This window comes from Cuculus canorus, chromosome 1 (genome assembly GCF_017976375.1).
Source record: "Cuculus canorus isolate bCucCan1 chromosome 1, bCucCan1.pri, whole genome shotgun sequence".
NCBI lineage: Eukaryota > Metazoa > Chordata > Aves > Cuculiformes > Cuculidae > Cuculus > Cuculus canorus.
The window spans coordinates 114219572-114227053 of NC_071401.1; the positions used below are offsets into that span (position 1 = coordinate 114219572).

General features: G+C 42.1%; 1 protein-coding gene across 12 annotated transcripts in view; it reads right to left on the minus strand.

Annotated features, from left to right (window-relative positions):
• Nucleotides 1-6144, minus strand: part of CD96 (CD96 molecule) — a 47915-nt gene extending 41771 nt beyond the window's left edge. For 4 of the 12 annotated variants that reach the window (XM_054056334.1, XM_054056330.1, XM_054056327.1 and 1 more), the window contains exons 1-3: nt 6123-6140; nt 2557-2665; nt 1648-1772 (exon numbers count right to left, since the gene is read on the minus strand). The gene's annotated coding sequence lies outside the window, so the exon portion shown is untranslated. Of the gene's footprint in view, nt 1-1647; nt 1776-2556; nt 2666-6122 lie in introns of those variants that run through there. The other 8 variants (XM_054056331.1, XM_054056322.1, XM_054056333.1 and 5 more) reach the window with 6 other exon arrangements.
• Nucleotides 6145-7482: the final 1338 nt, after the last annotated feature.

Genomic DNA, 7482 nt, shown 5'->3' on the forward strand with positions numbered 1-7482 from the left:
CTTGAGAAAGGGGTTTTCATAAACACAGCTTGTGGGGCTTTATCTGCTCTGCCTGAAAGAGGGAGCTATCAAGACAAGCGACAGACCACTCAATCAGAAATTAAAAGCTTAGGTTCACATCCAAAGTGCTCTAAACCTAGATGGGTATATCTTAATTTACTGTGCAGACTGTCTCAAATGAATTTTGTTCCCCAATTAATTTAAATGCCTTCATACTATTGTATCCAAATACCATCTTGTAGACTCACAGATGCTTGGCTGGAGCTCAACATAGCAGACTGGTTAGAATTCACCACTGAAGAAATACATCAAATAGAAAAGATTAAAGGTGTGAAAGTTAACTTCAGATACAGTAGCAGAGACAATTTGAAGGCAGCAATTTCCTTTTCGTTATAAAGAATCAAATAATTTACAGCAATAAAAGGCCAAGTTACAGTGACATTGAGAACCGTAACATGGATTTTTTTTTTTGACAGAATACTTTAGAAGCATCAGATGTTAATTGGTTTGTTTTCATGCAGTATGTTTGTAGTCCTATAAATACATGTCACGTTATCAGCCTGTCAGAAGCAACCACAGGGAAGTAAGATATTTCTCCCGTGGCATCCATCATCTATTAAATTGTTCAGTACATCCGAATTTGAAGTCTCTTTAGAAAAGGTTGTGAAGTACAAATGAGGAAAGCAAAACAGAGACTGCTTTTTGTGTTGAGACTGATTCTACAGAGAAGAAACAGTATGTCAGTGGAGGCCACACTTGAGTTCCCAGTCTACTTTAGCCTGGAGCCTTGCAGAGCAGGACACTTCATCCAGGCCCTGGAAAGAGGGGTAGAGGTGTTACCTCCAAAAGCCAACTCAAAGCTGAGTGCATCTTATGTGAAGTCAGTGTAAGACAAGTACATTCCTAAATCTGGGTATCTCAACAGAATTAATAGCCTGCAGTTAGATGGGATGAATAGAGCACAGGAGTAACTAGAAGGTAAAATGGGCATAGGAAACTTCTGGGATATTTCTGCATAACAAGATTTTAGAGACCGTAAGCAGAGTAACATTTAGCTACTTTAGATATAGATCCTTTTGATTCACTCTGTGCTCGAAGGTGTAATGTGAACCTTCTCTAAGGAGCCTGAGAAGACTTGCTAGTGTGGCAACATGTGCTGCACACCAATCTCCTTCCAGGGCACAAGTAGCTGAACAAAAGGGATGGGGTACTAAGATAATTTTCAGTAGATAACACTTCTTTCAGCATTTAAGTTCCTAAAGTTTCAACCACCACTAAAATTAAGAAAGATTTCTAGCTTTTGGTTCATTCGTAAGGGTCACTGCCTGCATAAAACAGTTGTCAGTTTCTACCTAAATCCTTCAGCTCCTGAAGCAACACAAGGCAGGGCTTGCACTGCTTCTTCTTCTTTCAGTGAAATACCGTATCCCACCTGGTGGAGATTTAAGAGAGTCATCGATCACACTTTTATTATCTAAAGTGAAGGAGGAACAATCACATCAGAAAAATTGTCCCCAAGTGTTGCCTGGACTGGAGTTTGGGTAGAAAACTAAAAGTACATCAGTAGTCCCCTCCCCAAGCCATTCTCCCAGTTTGACCTCTTGTGCTGGATACTATTTTCATCTCAGTCACTGACGTGTGACCTACCTGCTCCCAGGAGCATCCTCCTGACTTACTGACCCACTTGCACCTCTTGACTGAACACCACTCTTCCTACTGCCTGAAGTGAGGTTATGCTTTAACTTCTCCACAGCTGATTAAGCTTAGCAATGCTGCTGATGGCAAAGAAATAATTTGAGACATTTACCAGAGCAGTTAGTTAACTTCTATTTTGCATGAGTGCCTCCATTTTCAAAATGAATATGCAGCAGCTCAGTGGGTTTAAGGGCCTCACCGAAGCACTGCCCAAGTCAATGGGTGGCACCTGAAGACTTCTAGAATCTGTGTCCCAAATAGAGAACCACTGTGTAGATAATGGAAGCTGCTTGCTTTCCCCAAGTCTTGTTTCCTAAATGGCTGAAACCACCTTCTGCCCTTGGAGAATCAATGATTCAGTAAATTAATTTCAGTCTGTTACTGTAATTGGAATAAAAAAAGAAGCATCTTGCAAGACTTTCCTTAACGTCAGTAAGCTGGAGGATTGCACTGTGATTGAGCACAAATCAAATACTTCTAGTGTTATTTGACATTCTAATTGCAAATAAGGAAAAATCTCTCATTACAGAACTGAACCAAGGTGGCTTGTTGTGAATTAGACTCTCCAGAGGACACTTCCCTCCCCTACCCCCTGCTCAGCTGCACAGCAGCCAAAGCAGCAAACATCATGCAAACTAAGGCAGCCAGAGCCATTGCCAGTCATCCTTCTTCTGTTTAAAATTACAGTGATTCACATGGTGTATTTCTCTAACAGATGCTATCGTACAGCAAAGAGCTTGTCAAGAGGGAAGAAAAAACCCACCACAGAGCTGCATGAAGAAAAAACAAGTTTAAAAGTGACATAGATCTCCTTGCAGGAGGCTGGATCAAAATCGTTTCAGGGTTATTTCAGTGATTTACCTGAATATGTGAGATGCATTTGGCTTGTAGTGCTTCTGGAAAGTCTTGGCCCCAGTCTTTCAGGATGCAAGAGAAAGTATCAAGGCTGGGGATCAGTACAGCTGACCAGCTGCTCAGAGTACAGGTAAAATTTTAGAAGTCTGATGTAATATCTTGTTCTACAGCAACCCTTGTATATATATGGGAAGTAAAACTAATCTATCCTTATTAGATTTGGGCTGTAATCTCATATCACCCTCAGATATTGGGCTTTACTGACAAGCTTCCTGCTTTCCCTAACTCTAGTTCCCAGGAAGCTGAAGAGGGCAAGCTGGATAATGAAATATATGTAATTTCAAAGAAAATTTGTATATAGTTCGGTGGTTTGAACAGTAGAAATGCTTAATGACCCATATACAAAAGAGAAAGGGAAAGAAGCAGTCTATGGATGTGGTCCATTCACCCAGAAGACATGCCTTGTTTTACCAATGTGGATGCTGCTAGTGTCTGAAAACACTGGGTTCAATAAATGCATTTCTTTGCATCCTGGGGATGATTGCCTATCTTTCCTGAAAACAAAATGTACATGCCCAGCTTTATGGGAACAGCACTTCATCACACACTAATCGACCACAGGAAATAACTTGGTTTTGTTTAGGGAAGTAATCTGCTGTTTCAAAATGAATGAAATATTGAGCAGAGATAGTATATTAACTATCTTACAGATAATAATTCTAAGCATAAAAGTATTCACCAAAAAATAGCTTAAGCGTCATTAATCTGGCTTTAGCACAAAATGAAGAATTAGATCGCCTAACAGTCTCTCTAGCATGCTTTCCTGCATTTTCCCATTTTTCAGCTGCAGTGTCATTTTCCAGCAGTCTTTCTCTATGCGTGACTTTTCCTTCTTTCAACAGATTTGTGTTTTGACACCCCCTGACCCACTCCTCACACAGTAGCTCAAGTAGTTGGGTAGTTCCTCTGGCGAGGTTCTCAGACCCACAAGAGGTCCATAAGACCTTGCCCACCACCTCTCAAAAGGCAGAGATGACCTCTTGTTTTGTTTTTTAGTTTAAACCTCTCACACTAATTCTCAGATAAAACTTTGCCATACGTCATCTATACAAAAAGACACGAGTTCCTTGCTAACAACAGAGGCTTTTCCGTAGGATCTGAAGAATACCTAAGAGCTTGACATTTACTGGTTCACATTTTCTAGGAAGCAGGGTTTAGCAACCCATATTTAAAGACCATGAAGAAGCCTGTATTTTTTTACTGATTCCCCATGCTGTGTACTTTCTTTTTGGGAAACTGTTGAAGTCTGTCTCAGGGGGTTGTTATTTTGCTCCAAGAGACCAAAATCAATCAATCCATCAATTCGTGGCTTGGCAGCGCCAGGGAAGAAGATTAGGAGTCTCAAGGCAGATTATAAACACAATCCCCTCAATTAACTTCTCTGGGATGGGCCAGAGGCAGTAAGATCCTCGTTAAGTCAATTATTAGCACAGATGAACAACGTACATATTTTTTATGACAAATCTCATTAATTTCATGTACAAAGCAGTAAACCTGGAAACAGGCTACAAAGTAGGGCTGGTGCCCTGCTTGCCAGGATACTGGGAGCAAGCTGCTGCCACGGGAACAGGTTTGGCGCAGATCCTGCTGCAACATGTGGGCAGCCATCCCCCCTGGCCAACAACACCAGAGCTTTTCCTAGCCCCCCTATCTTTCAGGCATTTCAGACCCCGCGCCATGCCAATCCTTCCTGAGATACATTATAAAGGTGTCACTAATGTAGAAGGCTCTGAATTATTGAGCTGATGTCAGTTGGTTTGTTTTGCTTTTTTAATAACTGCTTGTTTGCACCCCAAGCTACTGCTCTCACTGTGGAGCAGACAACAAGGCAAGGTAGAGCACCTCTAACATTGTCTTTCACAGACAAACTCTCTTGTGACTCTCAAGAAAGCTCACCAGGAACCCACAGCCTCTACTCTTTGCGTGAAGAGTCAGGTGAAGGAAACATTTTGTGCCTGTATGTGTTAATTCATAATTATGTAACTCTCAGTCAATTTTAAGTGCCCAGATTTCTGGACCTGAAAAAGCTTCCTGGCACAGCTGCATTTTTTTGCAGCTGGAAAGCAGGCACCATAAACTTCCGCTGAAATTGCTCTGACAACAGTCCTGATGCAGTTTTGCTGCCAGGATGTTCATCGTCTTTAGAAAGCCCAAAGCCCTTCCATAACACCCCCTTGCATTTTCAACAACTGAGCTTCCTCTGCCTTCCTCAGGACTTTTTCAGTATTTAGCCTTAAAATGGTATCAGCTACAGGTTATCTTACTACAGAAATTGGTTACTTGTCAGGAGGATGGGAGCTAAGCATGCAAGTCACACATTTTGGTCTCAGACCCTGCACATAAAGGCCAGTAGCCCCTGCTGATCTGTGTCATGCCTATGAGCATCTGAATTATAGGATCAGCCCTCTATTTGAAAAATGAAGGCATTCAAGACTCTGCCTAAGGGAAAAAAAATACCCCTTAATGCTGACTGTAGACCGAATTCCCCTACAGGAGTTCAAAGGAAAGACGCTGAACTGTGACCCAGAAAGTCTGAAATTAGTTTAAAATTCTTCTGTTCTATGACACACCACTATATCCCTGCTCCTTGCTCAGCAATAATTTATTAAAGCTTCTTCCTCCCTGAGCAACATTTAAGGGCAGCTAAATGAGCAGCAGCACCGGCAGGCAGTACCCTGTACTGTCCTGTTGAGTAATTAAAATAATGCCAGGCAAGTGTCTGATTTAATCTTTTGTCAAGCTCCTGTAGCACCTGTAGTGCATCACGTCGTACAAGATCCTGGCAGTACTGATGACCTCCAGAAAAAAGAGCCCCAAATCATTCTCCTGTGAAAGGCTTACAGATGGACTGGCTCCGACAGCCAATGTACTTGGCACAGCCTGACAAGTGACTGGGAGCAACCCAGTGCAGAGAAGGTTGAGCTGGTAAACAGCTGGAGACACCCCTACGCTCTCAGCAGGGAAGACGGCACATCAGAAAGACCCACCAGTGAAATATGTGACTGGCTAGCAGCAGTGACAGCTCAAAGTCAGAACAGATTCTTGCGTTCATCCATCTGGATAAACACTTGTTCCTGTTACATGTGCTCAGCAGTGGGAATAATGATTAAAACATTTCTAATTTGCAGTGCCTTCAAATGCATTCAAGTCAGGCTCTCTTCTCCAGGAGATAAATGGTATTTATAAATCCTGAATCTTCTTCCAACCGCAAGTATTATTGTAGGTGAAAAATCAGAATATTTGTATGTTAGCAGCCTGTTAGGCACATGTTGCCATTTGATGAAGATTCAGTTGTGTATATGTAACCTCAAGTCAAGCTCCTCTTCCCAGTGAATGCATAATTAGCATGGGTTGACTATGGAAAAAGACAATAAGCAGTTTTTGTGAAAAGGTAATCCGTCTTATCTTATTCATCTTTTCTGCCTCTGGCCCTGTGTAAGCACTTCTTTGGTCTGCTCAACACCCCAACTCTGTAAGATTCAATATCCAACGTGTACGACCAGAAGTCTTACCTTATCCTCTTGACTGCTACCAGTGGTGATGTTCTCTCTTATACCTTTCCTCTGCTCTCTTTATATAGGCTAAGGTAGCACCAGCCAGGCCAGAAAAGCAGGAAGCCTAATTACTGGAGCCGAGCAACTGAAATGATGGAGTTTCTTAAGACTACAACAAAGATACGAAGCTGCCTAACAAACAGACAAACAGCATGCCTGTAGTCCGTCAGAGAAAGAATTGAAGCCTGGATAAGACACTGGGGTACTTTAAGACAAGGCTGTGTGGAGTTGGAGAAGTCCAATTACAGCATCTCAATGTATATGGAATAAATTGAAGACAGGGCTGATGGTGAACAGACCTAGAATGAAAGCTGAGCACTTAGTAGAAGGCAGTGATTGACAAAGAAATGCATGGTTCCCTCTATAAAGAGCTTATTTATCTAAAAGGAGAGTCTGACTACAGCCTTCAGACAAGAATTTCTACAGTGCCAGACCCCACCTGGTGCAGTGTTGAGTTTGCTACTTTTCAGCCGTTCAACGTTAGGGATGACAAATCCAATATTGAATCAGATTTGTGCTTAAAGACAGCCAAGTAAATTAGCATTCCTAGCTGGGGAATAGGAGGAGGCAAAAGGGGCAAGGACAGCATGCTGAGAACTTGTTATCACTAGCTGGTGATTTTAAGTGGCCAGCCTTGGCAGAGCTCATCAAATTGCCACCGTGGTGGTAGTGACTGGTGGGAGAGGCAGTTTCTAGGGAGAAAGCAGCAGCTGTGGCTGCATACCAGTGCTTGGAAAGTCCAGCACAGCTTTCTGGGAAACAAAGTCTGCAGCATTCATAAATAGAGAAGCAGCACAGTTGTGAAGATTTTATCTATATTAATTTCTATTGCAGCTTTTCAGAAAACGTAGACAGAGCAACACAATTTTTTCCTAATATAAAATAATCTGGAAAAGTATTTTTTAAAAAAAAAAATGTTTTTCTAGATATATATCTTTTTTCATGAGTGCTCTTGTGGTACAGAAAAACAGAGTATAGATCTTAAGCTACCCTGGCTGAAACCAAAATACCTCTTCCCCACTTCCCATACAATCTGTTTTACTCACGGAGCTACTCCTGAGACCCCAGCATCAGGTGGATCAAACTTCTGGATGCCTAAGATGAAGATGGGGGAAACAACATGACCTCAACCATTGTGCCCTATAAAGGGACATGGTCAGCCTCCATCCCAGCCCTCAACATCTCCACAGTTGCTCACCAGCTTTATCGGGTTTGTGACTACCCTTGAACTTCTCCCCTCTCAGCTGAGGTGCCTGTAACTTCATGTTACCTCACTGCAGACCTTTAGCTATTCAAAGAAATAAACTGTTTGGAGGTC